Raw genomic sequence first — 9,915 nt, 5'->3', positions numbered from 1 at the left:
TGTCGCTGGGGGCTCCGGACTGAGGAGCGTCGCTGGAGGCTCCGGGCTGAGGAGCGTCGCTGGAGGCTCCGGACTGGAGAGCGTCTCGGTAGGTTCTGGACTGGGGACATTCGCTGCAGGCTCCGTGCCATGGATCATCACTACTGGTTCCGCGCCATGGATCATCACTGGAGGCTTTGTGCCATCGATCATCACTGGAGGCTCCGGGCCATGGATTATCACTGGAGGCTTCGTGCCATGGATCATCCCTACAGGCTCCGGGCCATGGATCATCACTGGAGGCTTCGTGCCATGGATCATCCCTACAGGCTCCGGGCCATGGATCATCACTGGATGTCACGTCTTTCGTAGGTATTGGACCAAGGCGCGGGTTGCCCACCCCACACCCTGACCTAACCACATAGAGAAACAAACCCTCCCTCTCAGGTCAGGGCGTGACAGTACAGATGAACGTGGTACCTTCAGGCATTTGGAAATTGCTCCCAAGGATCAACGAGACTTGTGGAGGTCTATAATTTTTTTTGTCTGAGGTCTTGGCTGATTTCTTTTCATTTTCCCATGATGTCAAACAAAGCGGCACCGAGTTTGAAGGTAGGCCTTGAAATACATCCACAGGTACACCTCCAATTGACTCAAATGATTTCAATTAGCCTATCAGAAGCTTCTAAAGCCATGACATCATTTTATGGAATTTTCCAAGCTATTTAAAGGCACAGTCAACTTAGTGTATGTAAACTTCTGACCAACTGGAATTGTGATACAGTGAATTATAGTTTAAATAATCTGTCTGTAAACAATTGTTGGAAAAACTACTTGTGTCATGCACAAAGTAGATGTCCTAACCGAGTTGCCAAAACAAACTATAGTTAACAAGAAATGTATGGAGTGGCTGAAAAATGAGTTTTAATGACTCTAACCTAAGTGTATGTAAGCTTCCGACTTCAACAGTATATTACGGATTGGGTCTCTAAAAGATGCAAACTTTAAATTGCCATGTGGTGACGATCATGTGCTTGATGTAACATATCCTGGAAAAGTTGAGCGATCTTGCAACTATTAACTTCGATCAAAGGCAAAATAGATAGAATCTTGAAACAGTGGAAAGGGAAACACCTATCCATTTAAGGGAAGATTTCCCTGATTAATTCTCTCGTGATATTGCAGTTTACCTATTTATTCCATGGCTCTACCATCTCCAGGAGAATCCTTTTTCAAATCACGGGGGGGGGGGGGGGGGGGGGGGGGGAACATTCACATTATTTGGAATGGCAAACCAGAAAAAATTAAACGAGCATATTTATATAACCAATATGAGTTTGTAGGGTTAAACCTATTAAATATTATGCCATTAAACCTCTCTTAAAGCCTCCATTGTATTTACATCCAAATTGGTTTTCTAGCAAGCTACTAAGAGAGGCCCATCATGTTTGAGTGGGCTCTTTCCCTTTTTGCATATTAAAACCTTACATTTTAATTGGATTCACAATGGATCCCTGTTTTAAAGTATCCTCCTTTTTAAAGTATTGCAATTTCAATTTCATCCTCCAGAAAAGGCATATCTAATATTAGAGCAAATAATATGGCTAAACTCCAATGTACTGATAGAGAAAAAAATCTGTTGTCAAAAGGTTTGACAGCAGTACAGTACAGAAATTCTAGTCATTTGGGAAGAGGTTTTTGATGTCCCAATACCTTGGCATCGGGTCTATGAACTGACATAAACAATTGACACATCAATCCGTTTGTTTCAATTTAAGCTATTACATAAAATACTTGCTACAAAAATAATGCTCAATATATATGGGACATTGAACAGTCAGCCTTGTGCAGACTCTGCCACGAGGAAGCAGAATCACTAGAATATATATTTTCTGGTTCTGTCTATTGGTGGCTCACTTTTGCAGTCAGGTCCAGGGATGGTTGTTATGCCATAATATCAGGGACATGGAAACTGTATTGTTAGGAGATCATGTTTTTTCAGATCAGTCAATGGGAAATATGATTATACTCTTGGGTAAAGTATTTATTTTTTTGGCAATATCGGTAGAAATGTTACAAGGACTCAAAAGACATAGTAAAATGGAGGGATGTATTGCAAAAGGAAATATAAAAATGGCATTATACCGGGAAAGATGGGTTAATCTGTAGACATTGGAGGGTTGGATTTACTATCAGAATGAATGGTGGATTGGCCGCTGTGGGTGAAAATCCAGCACTTGAAGAAAGGGGAAATTAGCAATACATGTATAATTGTTTAAATACAGGTATCGTAGATGTGAGCGAAAATAGCTGTAAGTAGCAGTATAAGTATTGTTGTCCATTAGTTTACTCCAAGAAGGGTAGGGATGGTAGGGTAACATTGCATTTTACATGTCATTGGAACAAATACAAGAACAGAGTTTGGTTAAGTTGGTATGTATATGAGCAATACGAGTCTAAAACCACAGAATATTAAACTGGTCATCCAAAAGTTACAATGATTTGAGCCAATTTTTCCTACTGTATGCATCTTACACAAATAGGCCAAATAAAACATGATCATCATACAGTATGCTGTATAAAGAGTTTGGATAACTTTCTATGGATCTAATTTAACTGCACTGTATATAAGTATCTGAATATGTAATATTGTGTAACCCCAGGAAGAGTAGCTGCTGCATGTGCAACAGCTAATGGGGATCCTATTAAACTAAACTATGGATGTAATTGTTTCTCTATGGCTGTGGACACTTCTAGAATCTTCCCCGTGATGACAGAGACCTAATCTGCAGCCATTATCCAAACGTTGCCTCTTTCACCACGTGTGCGCAGACACCATTCTGTTGGGAGACGTGGTAACCGGTGCTTAGGACCATCTTGGTAGGCACATTGTCGTAGATACGGTTGTCGTGGCGAGGCAGGAAGCCCCTCTGCAGCTTGTGCTCCAGGTGCATGTGGTTCTGAGGGGGGAGACCAAGGCACGCTCTGAAAGGGAAAAGGGATACCTAGTCAGTTGCAAAACTGAATCCATATAACCACAGAGACCGGTACAACATTATTATTGGACAAGAGACAGGAAGTTCAGTAACAAACATTACGATTGGAGACCACTAAGACAAATCCCTAACAAGACAGGGTGGTATGTGTTCTGACCTCATGATGTTCTCAATGCAGGCTCTCTGTCTGAAGTAGGCATTGACCAGCGGGGCCCCAGGGGGGACGAGGGGAGCTTTACACATGAAGGAGAGGATAGCCAGGACACTGTGGAAGGACTGGAAGGTCTCTGATCCTTGGGGCCGAACACATACACGCTGACACAACTCTGTGAGGAGGACCAGGTCCAGGATGATAGGGCTGGCTAGCAGAGAGTCCTGGAGAGAGACACCTTTGTTAGAAAAATCAGGTTGAGGTGTAGGTGTGTGTGTGTGTGTCTCACCTCACAGGTGTTGTGCATTGCGATAGTGTTGGTTCCTCCCATCATGATCTCAGAGGTGTATTCATCCATCGCCCTCTTACTGTCCCCCACATACGGCACATACTTAATCACCACCTACACACACGCACAGCAAGACAACAGAGTCAAGTAATTCTCAAGAAAAACTATGCATACTTTCTGCCACTTAGTAAAAGAAACGCAATGCTATTGATATCTACCAGGTATGAAAAAACACACACATTCAACTCTTAACACAGATCAGGTTTCTCTGTGTTACACACACACACACACACACACACACACACACACACACACACACACAAACTTACACAGTGGTCAGGTTTCTCCCCTTTGTGGTACAGTATAGGGTTGGAGTTGACCATGTCATCCACCACATTGCTCTTGGAGATCTCCTTGGAGCGGAACTGCTGCGGTGCCGAGAGGTTCATACCATCGTTGTTGCCAAGGTGATTGTAGCTGACAATGGAGGTGGGCTGTCATGGCAACAGACGGCAACACGTTATTGTACAGTCTGGTATTAGCCTAGTGTTTACACACATGAAATTGCCCTTATACCTGGGTACTACCGTTGTAATAACAGTTTTAACATGTTGTATAGTAATTTTAGAATAACTTAGTAATTGTATAATTATGTACTTTGTCATTATACAAGTGGAACGGGGACTGTTCATATAACAGAAGTCCGATTAAAGTGAATGAAACATCAAATGGACTGGGTCGACCTCTCACCTTGATCCCAGCACTGATGAGGAAGTCGACCAGGACTGACTTGATCTTTGTCTGAACAGACTTGAAGTCATCTCCTGCTATGAACACGTTTCTCTCCACAGCCAGCTCTATCGCCCCAGGGACAAACGTGTTCTGGGGAGAACCGTTAATGTAGGCACAGCCCCCAGGATACTGGCTACGGCAAACAAAGTAGAGGGAGACACCTCCCCACCTGACTGACAGAGAGAGAGTGTAAAAGGGAGAGGGAGAGAGTGTAAGAGAGAGAGAGAATAGATCTGTCAGATCTCTACCTGTATGGCAGCCAGGAGATTCTTGGCCGTGTCGTTGACCCCGGCTGTGAGGTCACAAAAACGTTCGGTGTTGGCCGTCCACAAAACGATGACCTTGTCCACGCCGCTTGAATGCCGGAAGTCCTGAATGTCTGCTCTGATCTGCTTCACCTGGAGGGAGAGAGAGAAGAATCACTACTCAGACACACAGAGACACATAGGGTCTATGGGGTAAGAGATAAAGGGTTAGGGGACAGAGTGTACGAGGCACACACACACACACACACACTACTTGGGATTGGGCGTACCTGTTCAGCCATGGTCCCTTTCAGAATGTTGTCTGCTCGGCCCGCCTGGTTGGCAGCTATTAATTCTGGGATATAGATGGAGGCTCGGGGTCGGAGGTTGCTCATGTGTGGGCGGAGCTTCTCCTGGAGGGACCAATCAAGGACCTCGGCTCTCTCCATCGCACTGCCCAGGTCCATGGATGAGATGTCCCAGCCTGACACACACACTCTCTTTATTTAATTAGTTAGCTAACGTTTTACAAACCTAATGTCTCTTCAAAGAAAACCCATCAGACAGGCCCAAAACAAGATAGAGGACCAGTTAGACTAGAGGACCAGAGGTGTATACTGTACCTCTGCCTCCGGGGCAGTGCTGAATAATGGTGCTAGATAAACTGATAGAGTTAAACAGGAGGTTAAATAACCAGCCTGGCAGAGAGACATTCCACATGAAGCCTTTTACCTTCTCCATCTCCACAGTGGCCCATGAAGAACTGACCTGGTGTCAGCATTCCTTCTCTGATTACATATAGACACACACACACCCATAGACAGACATGCACACATACACACACACACTCCTTTACCATCAAAGACAATATCATTAGGGTGCACCATGGGTAGGAGGTCACGGAACGGAATGTTAACTTCCTTTCCATCTGGCCCCGGCCCTAAACACACAGTTGAGGACTGGAAGAGGGAACCGTAGTAGTTGGCTTTCTGGGAAGGGGGAGGGGGGTTGGAAAAGGGGGAGAGGGTAATAAAACAGAGACAAAACAAAAGTATTGAATAATAACAACATATTAAATCAGTGGTATTCAAACTTTTTCTACGGGGACTCCTTTTTTCCAACCAGAATTTCAGCCAACCCCACCCAAAATCTAATGACACAACCTTAATTTACCATTTCAATTTCTTTTTTTAAAAATTGGGATTTGTACATCAACAAATAACCTTCAATTCACTACATTTTCATCTCTCTTATCAGAATTAAGAAAACCAATAAATAAATGCACTCAAAATTAGTTTTCAAATTATCTAAAACGTTTTATATTATCCTATACAATATTGTTTACTTTTAAATTGTTTTGGCAAACCCACTGCAATTCCCCCCGGGACCCACTAGGGGTCATGACCCCAACTTTGAATGTCTCTGCATTAAATGGAGAATGATTTGAGGGATTTTTTCAAACGGGGAAGAAAAAAAAATAACACACATTTGGGGAAGTAATGATGCCCCGAGGCGGCAGGTAGCCTAGTGGTCAGAGCATTGGACTTGTAACTGAAAGGTTGGAAGATCGAATCCCTGAGCTGACAAGGTAAAAAATCTGTCGTTCTGCCCCCGAAAAAGGCAGTTAACCCACTATTCCTAGGCTGTCATTGAAAATAAGAATTTGTTCTTAACTGACTTGCCTGGTTAAATAAAGGTAAAATAAAAAAATCTATATAAGGTAAAGGACTGCCTGTGTTGTATACATTAGTGTGTCAGTCAATGTTAAGCCCTTAACACTCCATGAAACCATTGTGTGTGTGTGTGTGTGTGTGTGTGCCCATCACTGTATTAGGGGTATAATGAGGCTCTGCATCAGGGGAGAGACATGTCTTTGGAAAATAGGCCAAAAAACTGTTACAAAGTAGGCTCAATGAGACACACACCACCTTACCTGTTCTCCAGTTTTGGTTCTCCAGGTGAGTCCTAGTCTGTTGGCCAGGACAGCAGCGGTGACGGTTGTCCCATTGTTTCCTCCCCAGCCAACTAGCATCACCCCCAGCCTAGGGACACGTCGCTCAGTACGGAACTCAAGCTCACTAACGGACGGGGTCACCTGGAGGGGTGGAGACGCGAGAGTAACAGTTAGAAATGAGATCGGTGATGCTGGTGTGTGTGTGTGTGTGTGTGTGTGTGTGAGACTTACTGTGAGTGTGTCTCCATCCCTGCGTACAGCAGTAGTATGGTAGCAGTATTGAGCCTCGATGTGTGTATCTGTGTACTTCACATTGGGATTGTTGATACGAATGTTCTCAGTCATGACTGCAGGCTTGAGAGAGAGTGGCACAGAGAGAGGCAGAGAGACAAAAAGAAAGAGTGATAAAGAGTGCAACAGGAGAGTTAGGGGAGATATTAAGACAGAGTTAGCCTAGGGGTTCTTTGGCTTCATTTATTTATTTGAACAACTTAATTTCCAAAAATATAGCAAAAAAATATTAAAATTAGAAAAATAAGTATAGACTGAATAAATTGATAAGGTAGCTAACGATGAAAATAAAAAAAAGTTAGCTAGCTCGCTTAACATTGACAATATGGTCAAACTATCTACATTAACAAGTTTAGAGGCTAATTGTCAAAAGCGTATTTGTCATCTTTTGGTTGAAAAGATTAAAAGTCTGTGGTGAAACGTCACAACATTTTCTCTGAGATTCTCACTTGAATTACGACTTGGAGTGTTGTTCAAGTGAAACGTCTCAGTCGGAACTCCGCACTTTCGATAGTAATACGCCACAAGCCACGACTGTGAAGTTAGCAGCAGTAGCGTTTAGCAACAATAGTCAAATCAGCGGTTCGCCTTCAAAATAAAAGTCCTGCATTGAAACTGATGAAAACTGATAAATAGTGGAATCATGCCACAATTGGACTGGATAATGGTGAACATGGTTGGAATGTCGTTATAATTTCAACAAAAGACAATAATTAATACATTTTAGAATATACAGCAAATAGACTTCAGAATTGCATTAGGGCTTCAAATCAAATTTTAATTTGTCACATGCGCCGAATTGAACAGGTGTAGGTAAACCTTAAAGTGAAACGCTTACTTACAAGCCCTTAACCAACAATGCAGTTTTAAGAAAATACCTTTAAAAAAAGTAAGAGATAAGCATAACAAATATTTAGACAACACTGTAAATAACAATAGCGGGCTATATACAGGGGGTACCGATACAGAGTCAATGTGCGAAGGCACCAGTGTCGAGGTGATTATGTACATGTAGGTAGAGTTATTAAAGTATCTACGCGTAGATAACAGAGTAGCAGCAGCGTGGGGGGAGGGGGGGGGCAATAGTCTGGGTAGCCCTTTGATTAGCTCTTCAGGAGTCTTATGGCTTGGGGGTAGAAGATGTTTAGAAGCCTCTTGGACCTAGACTTGGCGCTCCAGTACTGCTTGCCGTGCAGTAGCAGAGAGAACAGTCTATGACTAGGGTGGCTGGAGTCTTTGCCAATTTTTAGGGCCTTCCTCTGACACCTCCTGGTATAGAGGTCCTGGATGGCAGGAAGCTTGGCCCCGGTGATGTACTGGGCCGTACGCACTACCCTCTGTAGTGCTTTGCAGTCAGAGGACGAGCAGTTGCCATACCAGGCAGGGATGCAACCCGTCAGGATGCTCTCGAAGGTGCAGCTGTAAAACCTTTTGAGGATCTAAGGACTCATGCCAAATCTTTTCAGTCTCCTAAGGGGGAATAGGTTATGTCTGTCTTGGTGTGCTGATACCATCTTAGTATGTTGGTGATGTGGATGCCAAGGAACTTTAAGCTCTCAACCTGCTCCACTACAGCCCCGTCAATGAGAATGGGGGCTTGCTCGTTCCTCCTTTTCCTGCAGTCCACAATCATCTCCTTTGTCTTGATCACGTTGAGGGAGAGGTTGTTGTCCTTGCACCACATGGTCAGGTCTTTGACCTCCTTCCTATAGGCTGTCTCATCGGTCGGTGATCAGGCCTACCACTGTTGTGTCATCGGCAAACTTAATGATGGTGTTGGAGTCGTGCCTGGCCGTGCAGTCATGAGTGAAAAGGGAGTACAGGAAGGGACTGAGCACGCACGCGAGGGGCCCCCGTGTTGAGGATCAGCGTGGCGGATGTGTTGTTACCTATCCTTACCACCTGGGGGCGGTCCGTCAGGAAGTCCAGGATCCAGTTGCAGAGGGAGGTGTTTAGTCCCAGGGTCCATAGCTTATTGATGAGCTTTGAGGGCACTATTGTGTTGAACGCTGAGCTGTAGTTAATGAATAGCATTCACACATAGGTGTTCCTTTTGTCCAGGTGGGAAAGGGCAGTGTGGAGTGCAATAGAGACTGCATCATCTGTGGAACTGTTGGTGCGGTATGCAAATTGGAGTGGGTCTAGGGTTTCTGGGATAATGGTGTTGATGTGAGAGTTTTTGGCCCTACTTACTGTATATTAGAAACGGCTGTCTAAATTGTTAAAAATACCACTCTGACAAATGTAACAGACAATGGATGAAGATATCATAAAACTTTGTAGCCTACTGGCACAAACAAATGAGTGTAGATCGGGCATTTTGGTTGAAATTCAGGTATTCAAGTTTTTGTCCGAACACTGTCAAAATTGTCAAATTCCCTTTATAATCACTTTTTTCCCTGCCTGGCTCTAGATTACACCTATCTATAGCCTACATAAGTCTCATCAAGAGGTTCAGATCTCTTGGCCTAACGGTTAAAGCGGTTGTTTGACAGTCGGGGTGAAGTTGGAGTCCGATGTGGGATGGCGCCCTCGCAGAGGCATGTACACTTGACCAACTGGGTACATACATCAGTTCAATGTCTATTTTTGATTAACATTTGGTTGAGTTGTCAACTAACATGAAATCACCAGAACATTTCACATGACATTGGATTTAGGTTAACAAACAAATTTTAAAAAGGGGGTGAAAAGAAATTCTCTTATATTGATGCCTATTTGCAAATGCAATCCAATCCAGTTTTCCACATTGATTCAACAACATAACATTTCTTTTTGTTGAAATGACATGGAATTTTTTTTTGATTCAACCAGTTTTTGCCCAGTGGGGAGGAACTTCGTTTAGAGCATTGGTTCCCCACCAGGGGTACTTGGCTTTTCCACAGGGGGTACTTGAGAAGACTCGAGACCATAGGCATACTGGTCAAATGCACATGAGGGGCTACTCCGGGCAGAGCAAAATTCAGTTGGTGGTTTGGAAACCGAGAACGGTTGGGAACCACTGGTATAGGGAACCACTGGTATAGAGAGGCGTGGGGACAGCTCTCCGGAAGGAAATATTATAGCAACCTTAACCAATACCTAGGCATCTTGTCAAGAGGTTCGGATCTCTTGGCGTAGCGGTTTAAAGGTATTGGCCTGATAGTCGCTGGGCCAGGGTTCTATTGCAGGTTTGGGCTACCCCCAGGGGCGGGGACACGACCCCCCCATCCTGGGAA

The 9,915-nt window shown here is 43.9% G+C and overlaps 1 pseudogene; it reads right to left on the bottom strand.

Moving 5' to 3' along the window:
• Positions 1-2,002: 2,002 nt before the first annotated feature.
• Positions 2,003-7,222, bottom strand: LOC115196160 (inositol-3-phosphate synthase 1-A-like; annotated as a pseudogene).
• Positions 7,223-9,915: the final 2,693 nt, after the last annotated feature.

The sequence above is a fragment of the Salmo trutta genome, chromosome 6, assembly GCF_901001165.1.
Source record: "Salmo trutta chromosome 6, fSalTru1.1, whole genome shotgun sequence".
Lineage (NCBI taxonomy): Eukaryota > Metazoa > Chordata > Actinopteri > Salmoniformes > Salmonidae > Salmo > Salmo trutta.
The sequence above is the reverse complement of the archived record's forward strand: the minus strand, read 5'-3'. Positions and strand labels throughout refer to the sequence as shown.